The 26520-nt window shown below is 35.9% G+C and overlaps 1 long non-coding RNA gene and 1 pseudogene across 2 annotated transcripts in view; both read right to left on the bottom strand.

Moving 5' to 3' along the window:
* Positions 1-26520, bottom strand: part of LOC118522981 (uncharacterized) — a 567305-nt gene that overhangs the window by 393305 nt on the left and 147480 nt on the right. The window lies entirely within an intron of this gene.
* LOC118542570 (large ribosomal subunit protein uL30 pseudogene) lies at positions 9967-10703 on the bottom strand (annotated as a pseudogene).

Raw genomic sequence — 26520 nt, 5'->3', positions numbered from 1 at the left:
ATTCGTATGCTGAAAAGTATGAAACACTGGTGAAAGTAATTAAATAATACACAAATAAACAGGAAGGTATCTTGTGTTCATGTATTGAAACACTTAATATCAGGAAATGACAATATTCCTCAAATTCATCTACATATTGAACGCAACCTCTATCAAAATCCCAGTGGCTATTTTGCAGAAATGGAAAAGCTTATTTTCAAATTCACATGGGATATGAGGGAGTCTGAATTATCAAAACAATCTCAACAGAAAAGAATACAGTTGGAAGACTCACACCTCCTGATCTCAAAATTTACTACAAAGCTGCAGTAATCAAAGCAGTGTGGTACTGGCGTAAGGATAGACATTGACAGTCCAGTACTAAATCCATACATCTATGGTCAATTGATTCTCCACAGGGTGCCAAGACCTTTCAATGGGGAAAGAATAGTTTCTTTAACAAATGATGCTGGGACAACTGGATATTCACAAGCAAAAGATTGAAGTTGGACTCTATCTTACAGCATATACAAAAATTTACTCAAAAAGAATGAAAGACTTGAAAGATGTTTAAACAAAAACTTGTAAACAAATGTTCATAGCAGCACTATTCACAATAGCTAAAAGGTGGAAACTGTCTGAATGTCTAGCAACTGATAAATTGATAAAGAAAAGGTGGTATATCCATATAGTGGAATATTAGCCATAAAAAGAGTGAAGATTAATACATGTTATAACATGGATAAACCTTGAATATATCTTAAGTGAAAGAAGCCAGACACATACTTATTGTATGATTTATTTTATGTAAAATATTCAAGGTAAGAAAGGCCAAAGGCCTAGAAAGCAGATTAATGTTTGCCTGGGATGTGGGGGGTGAGGGGTGGGGTGGGGGGGAGGTGGTGGGAGAGAATGAAGAGTGACTGCTTAATGGGTGTAGTTTCCTTCTGGGGTAATGGAACGTTTCTGGATTTAGATGGCAATAACAACTGCACAACTGAATTTCACACTTTAAAATGGTTAAAATGGGAAATCTGTGTGTTTTACAATTAAAAAAAAACTAACAACCACACACACTAAAAATTGACATCAGTGAAATCCACTCATACATTCATCCAACGAAGTGTAACCTCTTCCAAGTATTAAATTGTACATGTATCCATTAAACAATTTTATTTTCCCTTTTTTAAAACTCGTTTACCAAGTCAACAGCTTACTAACCACTAGCATGCTCCATTTTAATGAAATTCTATTTATAATCCTCTCATCCACTAACCTCTTTGATACTTTTTAGATGGGAACCATTGTTATCAATCCATTAATATCTTTTTCTTTGGACAAAAAAGTTAAATAATTAAGCATTTGAAACATAACTAAAGCATTATTTTTAGAATATTGCCTATGCAACAAAAAGAATATTTTCAGACATAATTTTATCCCTACCCCTCATTTTCTTAACCTACGTATATTAATTCCCTGATTCCATTATGTTATTAATTAAATTATTAATTAAAATATATATGGATTTTGTTTCTTTTCTCCTTAATTAGTTTGCCTCTGCCACAGGGTAGGCTCTTATGACCATATTATTTTCCTGTTCTCTCAAAGTCTTTTCCATTTCAATCTACTTGATATAGTTCTGCTAGATTAATCTTCCAAAACTGGGCTTTCACATATCTTTTCTCTGCTTTAAATTCTACAATGATCCTCTGTGCCCTCATAATCAAGTCTAATTTTGATTGTGTGGTATTTCATGTATTTTATCAAATTACTGTTTTTACCTATACAACCTGTATCTTCTTGATCTTTTTTGTGATTCTCACTTCATGATGGCTAGTTTAAACATAAGACTATGCACAGCATGGTTAGTCTCTGGAGTCAGAAGAAATATAACTGAGTTTACTTTTAGGACATACTATTTAGAAATTTGAATAACAAATTAACAGAATCAGTTTCCACACCTATAAAATAGAAATAAAAAAGGTCTCCTTCCTATTTCCTATTGTTGTGAAACAGCAGTGAGTTACTATATGTTAAACACATTAAAAATATGAGTTGATATTAGTTTGTATGCATTGCCATGGTACCTTACCCTCAGCAGAATATCAACTTTCCACCAAATGTTTTAAAGATAATTATGGCTCTGTTCTTTGTCTTTTTCTTTTCCCATCATGGTACATGCTTTTATTAAAGAAGGGAATATTTATGAAAATGGACTTGATGTAAATGTTCCTCGGGTCAGTTGGAGAAGCAGCATTATTTTTATTCCTGACCATTAGTGTAATCATAGTCTGGTCTTCATATAGCCAACACAAAAGATAAATAATGTCAAAGCTTAGAAGCAGCTTCTACAAAAATAAAATTATACTCTAAATGTGTTCATTATTTTTCATTAGATAAACTGAATAGTAATTTATTCTAAACTATAGAATGTAGAAAATCTGACTTGTCAGTTAGCATTTTTTTTGGTCAGCATTGATAACACCCCAGTGTTAAAAACTGTCCAGACTAGTTAATTAACAGATTTTGGGAACAGGCCTACATCTATAACCTGGAAAAGACCATTTACAATTTACCTATCCTGAAATTCTGCTCATATGCAATAATCAGGTTGGGCTTATAACTATTTAGCTTAATATTACAATATTTTTTCTTTGTGTTATATTTAATTTAGTCTCCCTTTACTGAATTAGAGCTATGTTCATTATGTCAATCACCTCATCTTTAATGATGGGGAAGTAAAAGTGAAGAGTTGGCCTTCTACATCTGTAATATGTAGTTTGCCAGTTACAGAGACAGAAATAAAAACACTCTATTTTTGACTTGCTGTTTATTTCCTTTGTTGCTCGTACACACAAGAAATGTCTGTCCATGGCCTGAATACAACTGAAGTTGGAATCCTCTTCTGTTTAAGACTTTTTCATTCTGGGTAAAATCACCAAAATGATGGATAAACAGGTAAAATATTTTCTTTATGCTTGTGATAAATGTGACACTGTAGAAAAAAGAAGGTGGACACTGAATTCTTGAATGTGACCTTGCCTTGACTCAGGCCACAACTGTTTTGTCACTTCCCCCAGTTTAAGGGGACTTTTTTCAAAAAGTTCCTTTCTGGGATATGAAATGAAACAGCAGGTATAGAATTGAACTGAAAAGGAATTTGGCATAGGAAAGACCTAAGGTATGGATGGAAAAGGTTGGTTCTTACAGAACTCATCAGGAAATCTGAGACCCAGAGATTTCCCATTCTAATGGGGTAAACAAAAACAGCAAATAGCCTAACGTTGGCTTCAAGTTCCAATTTGTTCATGTTCTATTTAGTGCATCCTTTTGAAAGCTATTACTCTAATCTTTCTTCTTTTCCTAGTTAGGTATCAGGTGCATAAGCATCAGTTAATCGCACTCCTCAACGATACACATTGTTGCCATCAGTCCAAACCTCTTTTATTCATTTATTTGTATATTTCCTTCCATCCTCATTTTTCACTGTTTGGTGAAAATATTTGCATTTGTATATGTTTATGTAGAAAATATATCACTGTTTTGCATATGTATTTTAAATTCACACACATGTTGTGATTTTTGTAGATTAAAGTCTCTTTCAATTACATATTTTAGATCTACCAGCACTTCTATGTGTACCTCCTGCATGATATTCCATGATATCCATCCATCCCTTTCTACATGCCCACTCTCTCAGGGATAGATATTCAGGTTGTTTCAATTCTCTACCAACAAAACAAGTAAGCACCGGCTATCGTATATGTCCCCCGAAGGGCATGTTGAACATTGCTTTGAGGTATATATTAAGGAAAAGAACTGCATGATATAGGGTATGCATAAATCATATTCAATTTTGTTAACTATTGCCAAATAATTCTGCAAATTGGATTTACCAGTGTCCACTCCTTCCATCAAGCATGTGGGTCCTATTAGTCTCAGATCCTTCCCATAACTTGTCTAATTTTTGTCACTCTAACAATTACAGACTGATATTTTATAGGTGTAATTTGAAACACTCTGATTTCTTATGTGTGCAATCGTCTCTTCACAAATCTTCTCTCCTGTTACATTTCCTACTCTGAATAAAGCCTGTTAATACACTTGTCCATGTTTCTATGACATTAATGAACTAACGTGTGTTATGTGCTTGTGAGTGTTTGAGAGAGGGAAAGAAACAGAGAGAGGAATTGTGGATTTTATTTATATTCACCATAAACTATCAACATCACATTATGTTTGTTGTTATGAGTAATTCAAATGAGGTAAGGCCTAAATCCTGTCCAAGCAAAACTATTATTTTGTTTAGAGATACAAAATTTTCAGACCCACATAATTCGTAATTAGAAGGTAGTATGCAATACCAGGCTATATAAGTGGATGAACAGGATGGATAGGTGTCCCCAGTACAGACATGGACCTCTGCACTCTGGGTTGGCCAAGGAAGATCCTGAACCAAGTCCATGCCTAAGTCGGCATACGTTGAGCCACTGAAGAGTTTAATGTGTTGCTGTGCAAAAGCAAAAACAGAAAATAGCATGCTTATCCTCTACTTTCCTTTCCTTACTTCTACCCAAGCTGTTCTTCCCAATATTTTTACCTCTTTGCATTCAAATCCCACTTTTTTTTTTTTTTTTTAGGAACCAGGGCTCCTTTTTTTTTTTTTTTTAAAGATTTTATTTATTTATTTGAGAGAGAGAGAATGAGAGACAGAGAGCACGAGAGGGAAGAGGGTCAGAGGGAGAAGCAGACCCCCTGCTGAGCAGGGAGCCCGATGCGGGACTCGATCCCAGAACTCCAGGATCATGACCTGAGCCGAAGGCAGTCGCTTAACCAACTGAGCCACCCAGGCGCCCTCAAATCCCATTTTTTACATTGTTATGTTTAAATTGATAAGCTTCTAAATGTATTTTTAGCAGCAGAGCACTTGCCCAAAGAAAATATGTATGTAGAATTATATCTATATCTACACATACACACACACACACACACACACACCCCTACACACATACCTACAGACTTATCAGACCAAAGCAGTTCAACTCTGATTGTGTGGGAACAGGGCAGGTAAATTAATGATTACACCACCGCCTGCTACTCACTCCCCTTAGAGGCATCCTGGGAACTTCCTAGGAAAACTAGCGTCCAGCTGAAAAATATTTTAAAAGCTTGAGATAGATTTTTATAGATTCTAGGGAATAATAATGTATTTTACTCTTTAAATAGATATTCTAATATAATTTGCATTCCAAAGCATCTAGGTTAATAAGGAGTATAAGGTAGCAGTTTCATAAACTTGTCAGAACTCTGTGATTGCATAGCCAACAATCTCTCCTCTGCTTTTATTACTAGAACACATTTTATTTGGGGTTCTCTAAAGGCAGAGTGGGGTTGATGGGAACCACTCTGATACTGCCACAGACCAAATTAGACATTTTATTGTGCTAAGAATGAGCACAAATTTTCCTATGCTCAGTATGGACATTAGCTATCAATAGTTTTAGAACTGTTAAGAATGTATTTCTCAGAATGAAGGATACACTTGTGCTTGCTGTGCAAAAACCAAACAAAATCTCATCCTGGACTGTACTTTCCCTTTTTCAAGCTGTTCATCCCCTCTATTTTTCTTGCCTCTTCCTTTTCAAATTCGACACCTCCTTCAAATGCCCTCCCCCCCCATTCTACATCCATACCTTTATTTATATCTTAAAATATGTATGGGAACTACCCTGAGCCAATTACTTTGTTATTTAACTGCTTTTCTGTATATTATGTTTGTTCAATCCGCAAGCTTCAGGCCAGGAGCCTTTTTCTGTTTTTCCTGTTGTTTATCTTTTAAATGCCCTGAATTTTGTTGAAGCTGCCAACATTTTTGAGCACAAAGTACATTGAGTGTGCCATATGTGCAGAGAATTGATTAACTAAACATTTAAACTTTTGATATATATATATATGCTGTATATATAGCTTATAAATTATATATATATATAGCATAATTTAAATCACTAAATGATTTTGCCTAGTTAAAGCATCTCTTCTCTATTCTAATAATGAATAAAAGTGCTTCAAAGCGTGAAATTTCCATTAATTTATAACAGTGTTGATTCTTTGTTATTGCTTAGCTTAAATGACAGAACCTCTGTTCAGGAATACCTTCATGAGGTCACACCTGTCAGGTGTGTCTGTAAAGCCGACACCTCCAGCCCTTAGGCATCACGCTGTTGTGACAAACAAAACCAGTAGATGGCACTATCACTTAGCAAAAACTAACGCTGAGTTTTTTTAGGCCTTTTGTACAATAATCAAACTATCCTTAAAACTCCCCAATAGTATGAGCTGACAAAGACCTTGCTTAGCCACAATCAATCTTTATTCACTGGCAGATTAAAATGGTCAGATATACTTGATTGCATCAAGCTCAGGATAAAACTTTGACATAATTTTATATTTGTTGAACTATTTATACTTTCAGCATATTGCTGCCTTTGTGTCCATTTTACAAATACATAATCCTAGAATCACATTAAAATTTGTTTTTAAACCTCTCACGTGATAATGTAAATTATTATCCTTAAAGTAGTGTTCTCAAATTTAGAAAAAGTAGAGACGGTTTTATATAATTATAAATGCTACATAATGTTCGAGACCCTCACAAAGCATCTGGGTTCTGACAGACTTTTGCTTGTATCGTAGAAGTTCTCAAGCAATTTTGTTTTTTTTTTTTGCTAACTTGTTTTGTTCAGATCATAATAGTGTGCCTAGTTTCATGGATCTATCTTTACTGGCACTGCAATGCCCCTTATGTTATAGTTTACCTTACCAGGTTAAGTAGCAGATTTAAGTAGAGATGAAATGCTAAAAATAACAGAGGTTACTTTATAATAGGCATCGTAGATGACCTTAAGTCTTATGTTTTAGGTTTTGCCTATCAACATTCTTTTTAATTCTTGCCATATAATACTTTAGAATGATTGAACATAAAAAAATAACATGTTTGGAATGGAACTAGAGGGGCTTGTAAAAAGTGAATTAGAGTTTGTGGTGGTGGTTGTGGTTTTATCGCACCTGTTCTGTTTTCTCCAAAATTCTTAAGACTACACTGAATGCATAGTAGCTAACTGTTCTTATGTTTAATATCGTGCCCCTTTTAATGAAGTACAACAAGAATAACACTTGTATGAAAACATGTCTTGGGGTAGAAGCAATATATGTGGTATGTATACTTAGGATTATAAATGTGAATATAAAAACAACGATCTGCTTAGCTCTAATAAATCTAACTAGTGAGTTGGATGCTTAATGGAAATGAATTGAGTAAAGCTCCAAGTGTATCCACTGGAGTAAATCAATGTTCTAAATTCTGTAGAAAGCAACTGGAGTGTGTCACACAAGCATCCAAAGAAAACAGGTGGTGATTTCAGATTTCCCAGGTGAGGATTACAATCAAGTTGCAAGTGTGGATCTCTCCTGTGTAAGAGCAAATATGGATTGTTCTTTATAGTTATGCTCCGCTGGTGTTCTGTTCGCTGCCGACATCGGCTTTTCAAGCGACATCTCCTTTACAGGCAGATAAATTCATCTTTTTGCCAAAGACATTCATAATTGTCACAGCCTTTGCCGGATTTTTTTTTTTTTTTTTTGATAGGAGTAAATCAGTTGTTTAACTGAACAGTGAGAAAATGCTCACACATTTCTTCTTTCTTCCACTAGCTGTAACTGTCTTTCGTGCTTTATGAAATGCCCCCTGCTAATCAAAGCCAAATAGTGCATAATGGACTTTTCTGAAAGCTGAAATGTATTTATCCCAAGTATGAAGCATGTGAGGAGTCTGTGATTTAATCTCTGCTATTTGTTTTCCTTTACCAAGTGATTGACAGGATGAGGCAGGCACAGTCCATTTTTCTGATTAATATACTGTCATGCACTTTGATTTCCTCCATATGATGGTTACAAAGACTAGGTGGTGTCACCAAGGAAAAGACAAGTTCTCATAAAGGAAAATGCCAAATGCATTCTGTTTTGTGGAAGATAGCTGAGGGTGTAAGGTTCAATGGAAGAATCAGGGGCTTGGGAACCAGAGAAGCCTGGGAATAGGCTTTAGCTGGCCGACTTATAAGGTTAGACAGGTGCTTCAGCCTATGAGATCTTTCTAGGAGGTACTTTACCCACCCACCCATCCTACCAATGGTAATATTATTAAATCAATATCAGTTTACTGGCAACTTACAATTACACTTGGCAGCATTTCTGTTTCTTGTGGAAATAAGATGATAACTATCTTCATGAATGAGGTTAGTTTTAGATTCATTCAAATAAGGTAATCCTTATGACCTTCTGTTTCATCACTGGAAAATAAATTTATTAGTTCTTCCCTAAAGGGGTTATGGTAAGCATTGACTGTGATGGCTATGTAAAGTGCCTGATATGTAACAGGAATTCATTTGACATTAATCATGATCTTGTGTCCCTTTTCAAGTGTAATCAATGCAAAGGGTGTGAACTAGCAAATCGTTTTAAGAAGGAATTTTTCTATACTTCCTCAAATGAAAACAAACTACTTCCACAAATGAAAATGAACTATTTCATGAGATTAATGTAAACTAAGATTCAAAATTTCCTTTGAACGAGGAACACTGAAGGGACTCCATCTGAGAAAGGCCCCATCTCTGCTGTTTTTTTTTGCTAGGCCCCATTTACCTGTCTTCCATATTTTGCCTCTGAAAAAGCCAAAGAAGCTATGTTCCCATTTCAAGGAGAAAGCAAGAAAGTTAATCATTCTCTGAGTTTTGTCCTAGGCCCCAAACACCTGATAACACCTAAGAAGAGCCAGATCCCAAACGTGTTCCAGAACATTAGCTTCAAATAAACCACTGCTGACGTTGGTAACAATACCCCTACCTTCGGGAATTTATAGAATAACACCTATTGTTCACCTGGCACTCACTTTTCATTGGACCCTACCGTGGATTCCTGAAGAAACACATACCCTAGACCTTTTTCCAATAAAAACCCCGAGGCCCAAGCAACAATAAGACTCATTCTCCTTTCCTTTCCCAGTCTCCCAGAAACTCTATCTGCTATTCTCTATCACTCATGCTGTTCAAAAAACTCTGTTTTCACTTTCTCTGGCTCAGGTTTGGTTTCTATTCTGCATGAAGCCAAGGACCCTCTTGGCTGGTCACATGGGACCCTCCCCTGGGTTCTTGGACCCAGCCTGCCTGCATCACTTTCTCCTCTTAAATTGCTCTTTGATACATTTAAAGGAGGGATATTTCATTAATTTCCCAGTTATTTTTCCCTATGTAAGTAAGTGATTATAGGATTTCCAGAGCATAAGACAGACAATTATCATTCTATAACTCATTGCTCAGACATCATAAAATGATATCACTCACTATATTTCCTAAAGGCACATCACCATTAGCAAATTATTCAAGCAATAGACAAAATAGTGTTCACTGGATTCTACTCATTATTCTACTACCAAATTGATATTGACTCTATGGTCAAGCAATTTAACATTCTATATCCGTGTGACATACTTAAAATGGGAAGAGTGACTTATTTAAATGGTTTTTATATGAGAATTAATGGCTAGAATGTATCATTCAAAACCTGAAAATATTTTACAGTGCCAATATGTAACATTATTAAGGTGGAATGGATAGACATTACTCTGAGGTTTGAGGTAAGGCAGACTGTATTTTGCATTTATTAGAATACTTGCAATTTGTCTTCAATGAAATTCCAAAGTTTGTTTCCAAAACTGCTCATGTTTTACTTATACCTATATCTCAAAAACAATTAAGCCCTTGAATGAGGTGAGCAGATCAGGGTGCTTTGGGGTTATGCATGGATAAGATAATCACTTCTATAATAAATGATTTGTCAGTCTTATTAATTTTATTTTTTACTTATTTATTTTTTCAATTTGAAAGTAGTCGTTTATTAACTGACCAGATTACAAAAATAATCATGGTAGATAACTTAGTTCATCCTTCTAATAAGCTTACTGATCTGATCTTCCCTGTTGCCAGCATCATTTTTTACAAAATGGTGGTCTTTTTCTTCTTTCCCCCTCAAGAAGATAATCTGAAGGACCTAAGCAGTTGTTGGCTTCTTTGAAATGTTCTCCAACAGTATAGATCTCGTGAATCACATCCTCCATGGAGACGATGCCATGTTTACCAAGAGATTGAGAAATCAATGTCTTATCTATCAGGGCAATTGACTTCTTGTTGATTTTGCCAAACCACGCTTATAGATCAGTTCATTCATCAACTTCAGGTTTGGGTACCCCCATGCTATATATACTTCCACAATCCTTAGTATGCTAATAGAAGCTTTGTTGAGCTTAACAAAGGTGCCATTGAAGATCTGGCAAAGGCAAAGAAGCTGCAACACCTTTCAAACCTTTAGGCTCACACCACTGAGACCTCTGATCCTGGTGACAAATGCCAATCTGGGTTCCTCAGGTACATAGAAGTTGCCAACTTTTCTTGCCATCCCAGCCATTCGATCTCAGTTCTATACATCTGCCTATATTCCTTGTGGTAATGCTTAGCTTTTTCATAAATAATCATCCTCCTTGCCATTCGAAGCACCTTTTGAGCAAACTTCTTTCTAAGACTGTTGATCTTCAACTCTAAGAAATTCCTTTGCTTTTTCTTAAGAGTTTCTAGAACAGCAGGAACCTTCTTTTTCTTCTCTTCTGCACCCTCCATGGTTCCAGCCAGAAAAGACATCTTATTAAACTTATATTTAATCCCAAAGAAATTTTCAAAGTTGAGAAATCCATTTTAATATGCAGGGATTACTTTCTACCAATAATTTTAACATTGGTGAAATTTATGTAACCAACAATTATTCTTTGGTGAAATTATATGGTTAGTAACAATATTAACTTTTTTCTCTGTAAGTGTTCCTTCTAAATATTATCTTAAGTGTCTAAAACTTTGAGTACAAATACAAATTCATTTTTATATTGACCCTGAGACTATTTTTTCTGTATACAGGAAATGGAAAAAAAAAAAAAAGAGAGAGAGCAAGAGAAGAGAGACACCTGGAAACAGCAGTTATCTTTAAAAATCATACTCTTTTAGACAAGCTGTTATAAAATAGTGGATTTTAGGATGGAAGCTGAACAATACTAAGTGAATGAAAATTACAAAATGGCTACATGAATGGGGAAAGGAGTGGTGAGAAAAGAGGACAAAAGAAGAAAGCAGAGGACAAAAGAAAGCAAACACTTTCTCCACAAGGAGCACCTGACTGGGAAGGGAGATAAACGCAAACCCAAAGGAATCCTAATTCCTGTTGATGACAATTTACATTTTTTTCCTTTTCCTCTATCTTCTCACATCTCCTCTATTTCCACTATTTCTCTCTCTTTCTTTCCCCATGTTGCCTTAGTTTTCCCTTAGGTTCCTTCATTCATCATCTTGCTGATTCTTCATATTTCTGATGTTCTTTTAACCTCTGGAAAATATTCAAAGTAGGGGTAAATGAAGCTAGAAGCTATTTTATTTGTTTTATATTGCTAGAAAGGTGCAAGATACTTTGGGGCTTACAATTCTGAAGCACTTGAATTTACCTGGTAGGATACATTTTTGAATTGTTAATGGGTTTGATTTTCCTCTTTTTCTTCCTTTATTTTCCCTGTTGCTTAGTCTTCGTACTTACGTTCAAGAAAAAGGTAGATAAAAACATGAGGCTTCATAGCACTGAACTTCACAGACCTCAAATTAACCATTAAGCCACCTTACACACATGTACACACACACACAAATAATCCACCCCTAAATCACCTGTGCATATAAAATAAAAAACCTTAAATGAAGCATCTGACATTGCTTATTTTTATCTCTGTAGTGGAGCGAAGTTCATTGAGTTAAAGAAGAACAAGTAAATTTTATTCACATGCCTATTATTGATGGTGATCGATAAGACTTCAGATACCAGGTACTGCATCTCAGACTGATTACTATCCCTACAATGTGAGTACATTCTGTATGAGGAAATGGTTATGTTCCAATGGATAAATCAATGTATACAGAATATGTAACTCAGAACCAACTGATAAGATGATTTTTTTTTTAATTCTGAAAATACTGGATCTGAAAAAGTACTAATAATGCTTGAAATGCATTAAAGAGTTACCAGTTACTTGTCAGAAGGAAGCTTGCTAATGTATCTAAACTATGACTTGATGATTATATTCCTAGATATACACCCTAGAGAAATCCTTGCTCCTTATGCAATAAGAGACATGCATAATACTGTTCCAAGTATCAAAGTAGATAATATAATAAAACTAGGAAAACACTGCTTAACAAAATCATGGATAAATTGTGGAATATTACCAGAATGGAATATTAGGCACCAATTAAAATGAATGAACATAGCTATATGAATTAAATTAAGAAACATAATATTTGAGTCCCAAAAATAAGTAATAGAATAATAAATATAGCATAAACCTTTAATATACATATAAAAGCTAGCTTAATGAAAATATATTATAAAAATATATTGAAATATATATTTATACTTAGGTGTGTAGATATACATGTATACAATATATGTGGTAATAATGGAAATAAATGGAAGGAAATGATGAGCAAGAAATTTAAGACCTTTAGAGAGTAAAACAAGGAACACCCTGCGGATTTCAAAGATAAGTTTTATTTTTATTTTTATTTTTATTTATTTTTATTATTTTTTTTAATATTTTTTTTATTTATTTGACAGAGAGACAGATAGCGAGAGCAGGAACACAAGCAGGGGGAGTGGGAGAGGGAGAAGCAGGCCTCCCGCCGAGCAGGGAGCCCGATGTGGGACTCGATCCTGGGACTCCAGGATCATGACACGAGCTGAAGGCAGACGCTTAACGACTGAGCCACCCAGGCGCCCGATAAGTTTGATTTTTAAAGCATGAATGTAGTCACTGAAAACTGAAACTCTTCTTAATAGTATTATTTTTAGTTGCCATATATATTTCATATATTTTACATGTATAAAATGTGAAAAATATTTAAAAATAAAAATTAAGTGGAAGTAAAAGAAGTGTAAACCCTTTTAAAATATATATATTAGTGAAAGTAGTGATTTGATGCTTATGGAAGTAGAAGTTGGAATAATTTCTTCAAAAACAATTTTGCAGGGGCGCCTGGGTGGCTCAGTCATTAAGTGTCTGCCTTCGGCTCAGGTCATGATCCCAGGATCCTGGGATTGAGCCCTGCATCGGGCTCCCTGCTCTGCGGGAAGCCTGTTCTCCCTCTCGCACTCCCCTGCTTGTGTTCCCTCTTTCTCTATCTCTCTCTGTCTGTCAAATAAATAAATAAAATCTTAAAAAAAAAAAAATAATTTTTCAGCATGGATCAGAGCATTTATTTTTTTTTAATTTTTAAAATTCAATTTAATTAACATAGAGTATTATTAGTTTCAGAGGTAGAATTTAGAGATTCGTCAGATGCATATAATACCCAGTGCTCATTCCATCAAGTGCTCTCCTTAATGCCCATCACCCAATTATCCCATCCCTCCACCCACCTCCCCTCCAGCAACCTTCAGTTTGTTCCCTATAGTTAAGAGCTCTTATGGTTTGTCTGTTTCTCTCATTTTTTTCTTCTCTTCCCCTATGTTCATCACTTTTGTTTCTTAAATTCCACATATGAATGAAATCATATGATATTTGTCTTTTTCTGACTGACTTATGTTGTTTAGCTTAACACCCTCTAGTTCCATCCATGTCATTGCAAATGGCATTCTCTTTGATGGCTGAGTAATATTCCATTGAATATATCTACCACATCTTCTTTATCCATTCATCTGTCAATGGACATCTGGGCTCTTTCCACAGTTTGGCTATTGTGGACATTGCTGCTATAAACACTGGGGTGCAGGTGCCCCTTCAGATTAATACATTTGTATCTTTGGGGTAAATACCTAGTAGTGCAATTGCTGGGTTGTACAGTAGCTCTATTTTTAACTTCTTGAGGAACCTCCATACTGTTTTCCAGAGTGGCTACACCAGTGTGTATTCCTACCAAGGGTGTAAGAGGGTGCCCCTTTCTCCGCATCCTCGCCAATATCTGTTGTTTCCTGACTTGTTAATTTTAGCCATTCTGACTGGTGTGAAGTGGTATCTCATTGTGGTTTTAATTTGTATGTCCCTGATGCCAAGTGATGTGGAGCATTTTTTCATGTGTCTGTTGGCCATTTGTATGTCTTCTTTGGAGAAATATCTGTTCATGTCTCTGCCCATTTTTTCACTGGATTTTTTGTTTTTTGGGTGTTGAGTTCGACTAGCCCTTTATCTATAAGACATTTGCAAATATCTTCTCCCATTCTACTGGTTGCCTTTTATTTTTATTGACTATTTCCTTTGTTGTGCAAAGGCTTTTTATCCTGATTAAGTCCCAATAGTTCATTTTTGCTCTTGTTTCCCTTGCCTCCAGAGATGTGTCTAGCAAAAAGTTGCGGCAGCTGAGGACACAGAGGTTGTTGCCTGTGTTCTCCTCTAGGATTTTGATGGATTCCTGTCTCACATTTAGGTCTTTCATCCATTTTGAGTTTATTCTGTGTATGGTGTAAGAAAGTGGTCCAGATTCATTCTTCTGCATGTGGCTGTCTAATTTTCCCAACCATTTGTGGAAGAGACTGTCTTTTTTTCCACTGGATATTCTTTCCTCCTTTGCCAAAGATTAGTTGCCCACAGAGTTAAGGGTCCATTTCTGGGTTTTCTATTCTGTTCCAATGATCTATGAGTCTGTTTTTGTGCCAGTACCATACTGTCTTGATGATACCAGCTTCAAAATACAGCTTGAAGTCCGGAACTCTGATGCCTCCAGCTTTGGCTTTCTTTTTCAACCTTCCTCTTGCTATTCAGGATCTTTTCTGGTTTCAAATTTTAGGATTGTTTGTTCCAGCTCTGTGAAAAATGTTGATGGTATTTTGATAGGGATTGCATTGAATGTGTAAATTTCTTTGGGGTAGCATAGTCATTTTAACAATATTTGTTCTTCCAATCCATGAGCATGGAATGCTTTTCCATTTCTTTGTGTCTTCCTCAATTTCTTTCATTAGTGTTCTACAGTTTTCAGAGTACAGATCCGTTATCTCTTTGGTTAGGTCTATTCCTGGATATCTTATGGCTTTTGGTACAATTTTAAGTGGAATTAATTCCTAGAGTTCTCTTTCCTCTGCCTCATTGTTAGTGTACAGAAATGCAACTGACTTCTGTGCATTGATTTTATATCCTGGAAATTTGCTGAATTCCTCTATCAGTTCTAGCAATTTGGGGTGGAGTCTTTTGGGCTTTTTACACAGAGTATCATGTCATCTGCGAAGAGTGAGAGTTTGATTTCTTCTTTGCCAATTTGGATGCCTTTTATTTCTTTTCATTGTCTGACTGCTGAGGCAAGGACTTCCACTACTATGTTGAACAACAGTGGTGAGAGCAGGCATCCCTGTCGTCTTTCTGACCTTAGGGGAAAGGCTCTCAGGTTTTCCCCATTGAGGATGATATTCTCTGTGGGTTTTTGTATATGGCTTTTATGATACTGAGGTATGTTCCTTCTATTCCTATATTGCAGAGTTTTTATCAAGAAAGGATGCTATATTTGGCAAAGGCTTTTTCTGCATCCATTGAGAAGATCATATGGTTCTTCTCCTTTCTTTTATTAATGTGGTGTAAACATATTGATTGATTTGCATATGTTGAACCACCTTTGCAGCCCAGGAATAAATCCCACATGATCATAGTGAATAATCCTTTTAATGGACGGTTGGATCCTTTTATGTAGGATCTTGGTGAGAATTTTTGCATCCATGTTCATCAGGGATATTGGTCTATAATTCTCATTTTTAATGGGATCTTTGTCTGGTTTGGGATCAAGATAATGCTGGCCTCATAGAATGAGTTTGGAAGTTTTCCTTCCATTTCTATTTCTTGAAACAGCTTCAGAAGAATAGGTATTAATTCTTCTTTAATGTTTGGTAGAATTCCACTTGGAGGCCATCTGGCCCTGGAATCTTGTTTGTTGGGAGATTTTTTATTATTGCTTCAATTTCTTTGCTGGTTATGGGTCTGTTCAGGTTTCTTATTTCTTCCTATCTCAGGTTTGGTAGTTTCTAAGTTTCTAGGAAGGTATCCATTTCTTCCAGATTGCCTAATTTGTTGGCACATAATTGCTCATAATATTCTCTTAGAATTATTTGTATCTCCTTGGTGCTGGTTATGATTTCTCCTTTTTCATTCATGATTTTATTTATTTGGGTCCTTTTTCTTTTCTTCTTGATAAGTCTGGCTAGCGGCTTATTGAGTTTTTAATTCTTTCAAAAAACCAGCTCCTAGTTTTGTTGATCTGTTTTACTGTTTGTTTTTTTTTATTTCTATATCATTGATTTCTGCTCTAATCTTTTTCTCTTCTCCTGCTTGGTTTAGGCTTTATTGGCTGTTCTTTCTCCACCTCCTTTAGGTGTAAGATTAGCTTGTGTATTTGAGACTCTTCTTATTGCTTGAGAAAGGCTTGTATTGCTATATACTTCGCTCTGAGACTAGCTTTGCTGCATCCCAAAGTTTCTGAACTGTTGTGTTTTCATTTTTATTTGTTTCCATGTATTTTTATTTTATTTTATTTTATTTCCTGGTTGGCCCATTCATTAGTAGGATGCTTTTTAACCTCCATGTATTTGCGTTCTTTCCAAATTTTCTCTTGTGACTGAGTTCAAGTTTTAAAGCACTGTGGTCTGAAAATATGCAGGGAATAATCTCTGTCTTTTGGTACTGGTCGAGACCTGATTTGTGACCCAGTATGTGATCTATTCTGGAGAATGTTCCATGTGTACTCGAGAAAAATGTGTATTCTGTTGCTTTAGGATGGAATTTTCAAAATATTTTTGATCTCAAAATAGGAAAAGAAAACATATATACAAGAACACAATAAATTACAATTAAAGGAAACCAAAAATTAAAAATATTTATATAACACACATATATATATATAAATTAAAAAAGAATTAAAAAACTGAAAAAAAAGAAAATAGCTAAAAAAAAAATAAAATCAAGGACTAAAGAATAATTTAAAAAACCTGCAGATGTTATATACTGCTTTTCCCAAGAGCTGAAGTTTTGCAGTTCTCTGTGATCAGTAAACTTGGTGCTAGGGAGTTGTTCCTGCTGGTCTTCTCGGGGAGGGCCCTGTTGTGCCGATTCCCAGCTGTCATTGCCCTGGTAGAATTGCATCCCTCATGCCAGGGGGCTGGGTTCAGTGTAAGCAGCTTGGAATTGCACTATGTGGTGCTGTTTTGCTCCCTGAAGGCTTTCAGCACAGATGGGATGAAAATGCCAGTGCCCTAATCTCCAGCCCTGGAGCTGAAAGTTCACACCCCCCACTCTTCAGTGAGCCCTCACAGAAAAACAGTTGGTCAGTCTTGTCTCCTTGGTTTCCATTGGGACTCTATGTTCACCCAGCCTATGACTGAGCATTTTTATCTCAGGCACACGACCCAGTTTCATCTCCAAATTTTACAGACTCCTGCGGCAGGACCCACATCATTCCCCCCCAGCAGAGGGAGGGGGGTCTCACTGGGTTTTTGCCTTTTGCTGGGCCCCTGCCCGGAGAGCAATCACAGGACCATGCAGCAGTTCACAGTTTATGGCAACATCAAGCAGAAAGCCGAAGTTGGGCTTGCTGTTTTTAGCCAGCTTCCCTGATCTGACGCCTGGAACTCTACCACACTCAGGCACCCCCATTCTTCTTGCGACCCCAGAGATCCTGAGACCACACTGTCCCACCTGGGATTCTGCCCCGCTTTGCCACCTGAGCACATTTAAGCCAGGGCTGTCTCCCACTGTAGTAGACTTGTAAAAGATTCAATTTTGCACTCCCCTGCATATAATACTTTGTGGTAGTTTCCTAAGCAAGCTCCCACTCCTCTGCCCTGTCTTCAGATATATTGCCCTGATTCATGTCTCCATACCTCCTATCTTCCAAAAAGTGGTCCCTTTTCTATTTGTAGAATTGCAACAATTCTTTTCTCAGATCTCCGATTTATCTCATAGGTATTCAGAATGATTTGCTAACTATATAGCTGAATTCCAGGGACCAGTCGAAATTAGGGTCCCCTACTCCTCCACCATATTAACTTGGATCAGAGTATTTAAAGATGTTTGCAAAATTTGCCCCAATAATACTACTTCCATTAATTTTTTCAAAAATACAGTTATGAATACATAGAGAGGTTGTTTTTTTTTTTATGAACATAGAGAGGTTTAATTATAAGATTGATTTATCCCCTTGTAATGTGCCTTGTACTAGCAAAAATTGGAACTAAAACAAAAGTTTGACAATTAAGGAGTGGTAATATAAATAATGGTATTCCCTTTCACTGGATTATTAGACCATCATTAATATAAATAAATAAAATAACGCTGCATGTAAATATTAAGTTCAATGTCCACATTCAAGCCAACATTCTTACAGCATACTTTGCTCTCAAATATATTCCCTTTAAATTACGATTTCTTGTTTGTACTTATATGCTTATATATTTATTATATACTGGAACATATACAATATCTATTTGCATGTCTTCTATTTTTCCTTCAGTTTATTATTTTATGTCTGCATATGCATTTAAAACATTCTAATATAATTTAAAAAATATATTTCAAATATAATTGCCTATTTTTATCACATATAGTAGGAATTACAAATAACATATCTTAAATGTTTTTAAATGAATGGAAGGTGCTGATTAACTTTGGTTTATAGGCAACTAAAATATTTACTACCTGAAACTTTGCAGACAATGATTTGCTGGCCTTTGCTATAAACTCATTCAAAGACTCAGGTCCCTCCTATGGTATTTCTTTGTGGTTCTCAAACTGCAACATGTATCACAATTGCCTTTAGGGTTTATTAACACACAGATTGCTAACCCTATCTCAAAGTTTCTGACTTGTAGCACTGGATTGGGCTTGAAAATTTGCAGTACTCACAATTACTAGCAATTTTCAAGATGACTGATATGTCTGGGAAGAATAGTTTGAGAAGCAATGCCCTGGAGTATTGTTGTTAGTTGTTTAATTGAAACTGTAGCACTTCCACATCTGGGTAGCAGACAGCAGAAAGTGAAAAAATGCAAACACCTAATATTTAAAGGCTCAGACCTAGAAGTGTTTTATATCACTTCTGTTTACTCTTACACATGCACACATCAAACTATACAGATCCTGGGAAATGTAGTGTATAATTCTATTACTATTGAATAAGGGGATAGAGAATTTTGTAGAAAATCAGTAATCTCTGCCACTACACTATCTATGGAAATTAAAAATGCATAAACACAAAGTAAAAATACCCATTATATAAGAATATACGGGAAAAATATTAAATCATTAAATTGGCCACTTATAGGGAAAGGGAAATTAATATATATATTATATCTTTATCTATGTATCTCTCACATATGTGTGTGTGTGTGTGTGTATACCTTTCACAAACCATTTGTACATTGTGAACTGAGTAAAATACTTCATTTAATTCTCTGTACCCGAGTTTTTGGTTTTTTTTTTTTAAGATTTTATTTATTATTTGTGGGACGCCTGGGTGGTTCAGTCGGTTAAGCATCTGCGTTCGGCTCAGGTCTTGATTCCAGGGGCCTGGGATGGAGACCCGCATCGGGCTCCCTGAGAGAAAGTTTGCACAAGGAGGGAAGGGGCAGAGGGAGAGGGAGAAGCACACTCCCTACTGGGCAGGGAGCCTGATGCAGGACTTGATCCCAGGACCCTGAGATTATGACCTGAGCTGAAGGCAGATGCTTAACTCACTGAGCCACCCAGGTGCCCCTGTACCTGAGGTTTAAAATAAAAAATCAGTCACCCTACAAATAAGCATAGATTTACCTCAGAGAAATACATACAAGTTTGTCTTGAAAAAACTTTTTTATTATAAAATTTAAGTACTAAGGTTTTTAAGTAGTTATAATACTTAATTACTATAAAATTTAAAAATTTCTGCCTTGAGCAAAATTGTCAAAGACTGAATCACAGATAGGCTTATGGTTTAGATAGGCTTATTGTTGGCTGAAATGTTAAAATTAAAATGTTTTGATAATGCTGTACTTTGTGGTAGAAAAAAACATAAATCTGTATTATGAGATTTGATTCAAAGTCTAGATCTGACACCTAAAAAGCCATGGGAGTTTTGACAATTTTTCACTAATGAAAAATAAAACAATAAGAAAAATAACTATAGCTGGCATTTCTTGAGAAAGCTAATAATACACCAAACATGCTGATACTGAGTTTAGCATGCATTTACGCTTTAATCACTGACATTACCCACTAGGATAGGTACTATCACAACCACCATTTTATTTATCAAGAAACAGAGGTGCCCATAAAAAAATAAATTACACAAGATCACTAGTTCTTAAAAGACCCAGGTTTCAAATTTATGTGGGCCTGCTTTCTAAGCCTGCTTTTTTCAGCCACTGTGTGAAGAAAATGAGTGCTGTTTTGTTATCAGAGAAAGGAAGGATAAAGTCATGGTCACAGAATGAATAAGAATACCTTTTATAGTACCCACAGTCTTAAGACAAGCTATACTCTTCTGTGATGTAGTTAAGTAGAGAATGGTTGCTTAAAACCAGTATAGTAAATTTTACTTAAATAATGCTATCTGTGTAAGTCTGAGGAGGTTGAACGGCTTCTCTGAATGTAAAACCCTGAATATGAAGTTAAATTTATCAGGGATGAATTACCAAGTAGTACAGGCTTCTATTTTTATTTTTTTTTTCCTCCATATTTTGAAGAACAGGGAGAGTACCTGTTTGGCCAACTCAGGGAGAAGCGGAGGCTGATTATTCCATGCAGGGTTAGCAAACTATTGCCCCCTGACCAAACCCACCCACTGCCTATTTATGTGAATAAGGTTTTAGTGGACTGCAACCACACCCAGTATTTAGTAATTGTCTGTGGTTGATTTCCTGCTACTATGGCATAGTTGAATAGCCTTCAGGGCATCAGTATTCACTATATGGCTCTTTAGAAAAAAAGGTCAACTCTTCTTTCAATCCAACATAGGCAATTTGCCACGTGATTGATTTCAGTAATCCAGGTTTAATCCAGTAAGTGCTCAATGACACTCTCTTGGCCAAATGGATTGGGTTGAGAATGGGCATGTGACCCAATTCAGACAATGAGGCAAGAGGGGAAGTTTGCTGAAGGTATATGGGAAAATAGCCCTGAAGCAACATGCAGTTGGTTGAATAGTGTCACTCCAAAATTACTGTCCTCCTAGTACCTCAGAATGTGGCCTTATTTAGAAACAGTGTCTTTGCAAATATATTTAATCAAGGATCTCCAGAAGACTCCTAATAAATTTAGGGTGGGCCTTAGATCTAGTAACTCATGTCCTTATAAGAAGAGGAAAGGACAAAGAGACATTCAGAAGGCACAAAGTATCAAAGCAAAGGTTGCACTAGTCAAAGTTAAGTAGTCAAGGAAGATTTTATTAAAGGACATTGTAACGGGGGAAAGAGGCCAAAACTCAGTCTGAGTTCAATTCCACTGAAACAAATGGCAAGAGAGTTTTTAAGAGCTGAGATGGAGTGAGGAGGGATGGCCACTACACAAAGGAAAAGTAAACTTTCTCACATCGACTCGATAGGAGGTAGTTTTACAACTTGGAGCAAGGTGCCCACTGAAGTTAGGTTCCTAAAGGCTCACAGAGCCTGGCAATTAGGGACTCTATCTTCCTTGATTATTACATTTCATCGCACTGGCTCCCAGGTCCTAGAGAAAGAGAGTCCTGGGTTATAAAAATGTCCAGAGGCTGTGAAACAGATGTACATTTCAAAGGATCAGAGAAACAATTTGCAATTACAAGTTTTCTAAAGTAAATGCTCTAAGAAAAGGGAGAGAAGGGGACCTTCATAGCTGTGTCCTCTGTATTTTATAAGGGCTAAGATAGAAGGAAAGTCAGAGGCTAGAGGCAGGAAGAAGCCTGTCTAAAATCTAAGTCAGACTGAGGGAAACCTGAAGGCTGTACTGGTCAAAGGCCATGTGAAAACAGGAAGAGATTGGAGCTGTGCTGTCACAAATTAAGGAATGCCAGGAGCTACCAGAAGCTGGCAGATAAAGGAAGAACACTTCCCTAGAACCTGCTGACAACTTGATTTGGACTTCTGCCTGCCTGAACTGGAAGAGAAGGAATTTCTGCAATTTTCAGCTACCCAGTTTGTTGTGATTTGTTATGGCAATCCTAGAAAATGAATACACCTGAGGACACGAGCCTTATTTTCTGTGTAGGTGGATGCAGTCCTAGAAGTTCTTGGTAACAATCTTACATTGAAATTAATTTGACCCATTGTGGAAGTCCAAGAACAGAGGAAACAGGATCTTAATGGTGTCCATGAAATGCTGAATCAAATCAATACAATCAATTCTGACCTCTCCATATCCTTCCTATTCTGTCAGGCAATAAATCCATTTATTTTGATACAATTTTGAGAAGAAATTCAATTACAAACAAAAACATTCTAAATGATACTGTGCACTGCCCAATTCAAGAGAGCACCCCCACACAAACCACAGTGTGAACTACACTTCCTGGAGTTGTTCAAACTGCAGCTCTGCTTATTTCCTTATAATCACTTTGTGTTTTTCAGCATTAAACCCAGAAAAGATGCTTGAAGGCTTTGTAGACCTCAGGGTTACCAGCATCATCTCCTTGAGACATGTAGAATGAGAATTAAATAGCATATATGCATTATTTTATAAATTACATTATGTCTCCCTAACTTTATTTAATTTATAAAATGTATAAAATGATTTGTACATGGTCATGAATATTAAATAAGAAAGGAAAACTATACTGGGGCGCCTGGGTGGCTCAGTCGTTAAGCGTCTGCCTTCGGCTCAGGTCATGATCCCAGGGTCCTGGGATCGAGCCCCGCATCGGGCTCCCTGCTCCGCGGGAAGCCTGCTTCTCCCTCTCCCACTCCCCCTGCTTGTGTTCCCTCTCTCGCTGTGTCTCTCTCTGTCAAATAAATAAATAAAATCTTTAAAAAAAAAAGAAAGGAAAACTATAATCACACATTAAAAAGTAACAGATTTACTAAGAATCAAAATTTTGCTGGAACTGTTACTATGATGATGATTACAGTGGTCCTTCCTCCAAGTCTTACTCAAATTATACACTTACTGCAGGTTCTATAAGCAAAAGGCACTATAGTTGTATGAAAGAAGAACTCTATAGCCACAACATTTTATTCACCTTGAAGTGAATCATCACTTCACATACCGTGATCACCAAGTCTGAGTACAGTTAATAAAGAACACTTACCAATTTTTGGATGAAAAAGACACTGGGGAAAAAAGGCTAATATGCCCCACTATGTAATAAGTAGACAAACGACCTTGAGGAAGTGAGAAATAAACTAATACCAATACAACCATAGTTAACAGGGACAAATGGAGAATTTTACTTTTACAAAGATACAGTGTTGGAAGAATTACATTACCTGATTTCTAGACTTATTAGATACTACAAAAATCAAGAAAGTAGAAGAAATTGTCATAAAAATGGGCAAATGGACCTAACAAAGTAAATACAGAGCTTAGGAATGGACCCATATGTACATGATTATATGAACTTAACAAATGAGCCAAAGTAATCCAATGAGGAAAGGATGGTTTTCAGCCAACAGTGCTAGTTATCTCAATATCCATATGGAAAACAAAAACAAAAGCAAAAACCCTCAATATCTCACTTTTTATGCCAAATTTAGTTCAAAATGAAGAATAGACCCAAACGCAAAAGCTAAAACCATCAAACTTTACAGGGCAACACAAAAGAATATCTTAGCATCATGGGAGTGGGCAAAGAATTCTTAGCTTGGTTACAGAAATTATCAAAAAAGAACAGATAAATTAAGCTTCATTAAAATTAAAACATCTGTTCATTTTAAGACCCAATTGGGAAAAAGAATGGTCAAGACACAAACCGGAAGAAAATATTCACAAAACACGTATCTGACAAAGAACTGAATATCCACTTCTATATATATAAAATTTAATTCAATGATAAAAAAAAAACAAAGCACCCAACACAAAAGAGCTAATGATTAAAAAAGAAACTTCACAAAAGAAGATACGTAAAAGGTCAATAAGCACATGAAAAAGTTTTGAGTATCTTTAGTTATCAGTGAAACGCAAAACAACAACAACAACAAAACCCACAATTAAATATCAGCAGACACCCACCAGAACAAAATTAAAAAGACTAATGACCCTAAATGTTGGTAAGATTATAGAGCAACTGAAACCCCTCGGTTCTTTTTGGAATAATGCAAAAAAAGGGGAAAAAAAGTAGTAGAAATAGAAGATGTTACAGCCTCTTTGGGAGAAAGTTCTATCAATTTCTTTTAAAACTAATTACATTCTAGAAATTCTACTCCTAGGTATTTACCCAATAGAAATGAAAACATATTTTCACAAAAAGATTTTGTACAAAATATTCAAAGCAACTGTATTCAAGGGAGCCCAAAAAACTAGAAACATCCCAGTATCAATCATAGAAGAATGGAAAACAAGATGGATTAAGCTATGGATAGAAGGACAGATAGACAAATAGGCAATAAAGCATTTATAGTAAAACAATAACATTAGAATCTTGATGGTAGTTATATGGGTTTTCATTGTAAAATGTCTTAATTTTTGCTGTAATTTTGTAAGTTTCCATAATAAAATATTAGGGAGAAAAGTGCTCAACAGACTAACAGACTGCTTCTCAAAGCACTCTATGTCAGGTGCCCAATCTCTCAGAATATTCCAAAGGGTGTGTCTGTGTGTTGGGAGGATGAAGGGTCAGGGAGAGCTCTCTGCTAAACCTGACCAAAGGCTTTAAAAAACATCCATAGTGAAGCCCATAAAAGCAGCTTACAGTGGTGAGTACCTGACATAAATGAAAGAGGTCAATAAAAATAATTGAGATGCAGATCAACCAATAAAATAAAGTGGAGTTCCTAGAAGGTTAGAGAGACATTTGGAGGACGGAATGGATTAAATAGTAATCAAGTGAGGTATAAAGGAACAACTAATATAATTAAGTATTAACCTAATAAACACTAAATAAAGTAGTTATATCCATGTTTGGTGTGAGAATAAAATAGGTTGTTCTTTTCCTCCCTCGAATTTTAAGATTCCTTGGATGGCCTACTTGCCACTGGACATTTGCTTTCACACTGGCATATTGAGTGCCTGGGTGAACTGAAAGAAGTTTAGATAGACTGTATGAATTTTTATTAGAAAGATTATCTTCTCTGCTCAACATCCACCAATTGCTTCTAATTTCACTCAGATATAAGTGAGGCTACTCAGTCAAAATCTTCAAAATGCCTGGCTTCCCTCATTGTCTCACCTCATTATCTACTACTTTTGCTCTTTCACATTGCATTAAAACGACAGCCTCTTGGTTGTTTCTGGAAAAACACAAGGCCTACAGGTCAGCTGATGACAAAATATAAAATCCTTTTTAAAGTCTCATATTATTTAAGCTACTTCATGTATATACTGTTTTATACCAAGTGCAAGTATGAATCTATGTTAATTTCAGAGTACTAGTGTAAAGTTAATCTGAACTAAAGACTTTAACAAACACCTCACCGATGAAGATACACAGATGGCAAATAAGCATATGAAAAAATTCTTTATACCCTTTGTCATCAGGGAAATGCAAATTAAAATAACAATTGCAAACCACTGCACACCTATTGAAATGGCCAAAATCCAGAACACTGACAACACCAAATGCTGGTGAAGATGTGGAACAACAGGAACTCTCATTTATTGCTGGGCAAATGCAAAATGCTACAGTCCCTTTGGAAGACAGTTTGGTGGTTTCTTGTAAAACTAAACATAGCCATACGATCCAGCAATTACACTCCTTGGTATTAACCAAATGAACAGAAAACTTATGTTTACACAAAAACCTGTGCATGAATGCTTACAGCAATTTTATTCATAATTGGCAAAATCTGGAAGCAACCAAGATGTCCTTTAGTAAATGAATGGATAAATGTACTATGATACATATAGCAAATAGAATATGACTCAGTGCTAAAAAGAAATGAGCTATCAAGCCATGAAAGATATAGAATAACCTTAAATGCCTATTATTAAATGAAACAAGCCAATCTGAAAAGGCTACATGCTGTGTATTTCAACTATATGAAAGTTGGAATAGGTAAAACTATGGAAATGATTAAAAAAAAAAAGTCAGTGGTTTCCAGGGGTTAGGGAGGAAAAACGGATGAATAGGCAGAGCACAGAGGATTTTTAGGGCTGTGAAACTACTCTGTATGGTAGATACATGTCACTAAAAATTTGTCCAAACCCACAGAATCTGCAATAGTAAGAGGGAACCCTAATGTTAACTATGAACTTGGAGTGATAGTGATGTTCATTGTAGGTTTATTAATTTTAACAAATTTACTACTCTGGTAGAGGATGTTGATGACAGGGGAAGC

Source organism: Halichoerus grypus, chromosome 4, assembly GCF_964656455.1.
Source record: "Halichoerus grypus chromosome 4, mHalGry1.hap1.1, whole genome shotgun sequence".
NCBI lineage: Eukaryota > Metazoa > Chordata > Mammalia > Carnivora > Phocidae > Halichoerus > Halichoerus grypus.
This window is presented reverse-complemented; position numbering and strand designations above follow the sequence as displayed.